Consider the following 718-nt stretch of genomic DNA (forward strand, 5'->3'; position numbering starts at 1 on the left):
GAAGACGTCGAATACGCTTCCTGTGTGGGTAACATAGTGCCACACGCGATCGCCCAGACCTTACCTGAAGAGGAAGGTGTTGAGCACGCTTCCTGTGTGGGTACCACAGTATCACACGAGGCCACGAGTGCCTCGGATGTCGGAGCGCCGACATCCCCAGACGTGGGTAGCAAAACGCCACGTCACGGTCGCCGTCGACGACGACGTCGCTTCAAGCGACTCGGAGTCCAGTGCCCGGGCTCCTCCGACAAGGCCGGTGGAAGAGTGTTATCGCATCTTCGATGGCGAGACCGGCTTACTCGTCAAGGCATCAGGTGTCCACTTGGAGCCGTTGCCAGAGGTTGCAGAGATACCGAACCTCGAGGAAATGACGGCCGAGTCTTTCCTGGACAACCTCAAGGCTGGGGAGATTGCCGAGATGGTGCTCATTAGACCAGATGCCACTCGGGAGAAATTGAACTACTCCTCTGTCTTGGACGAGGACGTCCTAGAAGATTTGAGCAAGCAGCGTCAGACGCGCTTGGGCTCTGAGTATCTTAAGGACCCCCAGGAATCCAATGAAACAATAGGTAGCGGAGTATGCGGACGTGGTGAGCAAACATCCACCGACCCAACTCCCACCGGATCGCGGCGTACGGCATGAGATTGATCTCGTGCCTGGCACAAAGTATTGTGTGACGAGGTAATGGCTTGATGCCTTCTTCGCTGCGAAAGCGGA

The sequence above is a fragment of the Phytophthora infestans genome, genomic scaffold (assembly GCF_000142945.1).
Source record: "Phytophthora infestans T30-4 supercont1.82 genomic scaffold, whole genome shotgun sequence".
Taxonomy (NCBI): Eukaryota; Oomycota; class Peronosporomycetes; order Peronosporales; family Peronosporaceae; genus Phytophthora; species Phytophthora infestans.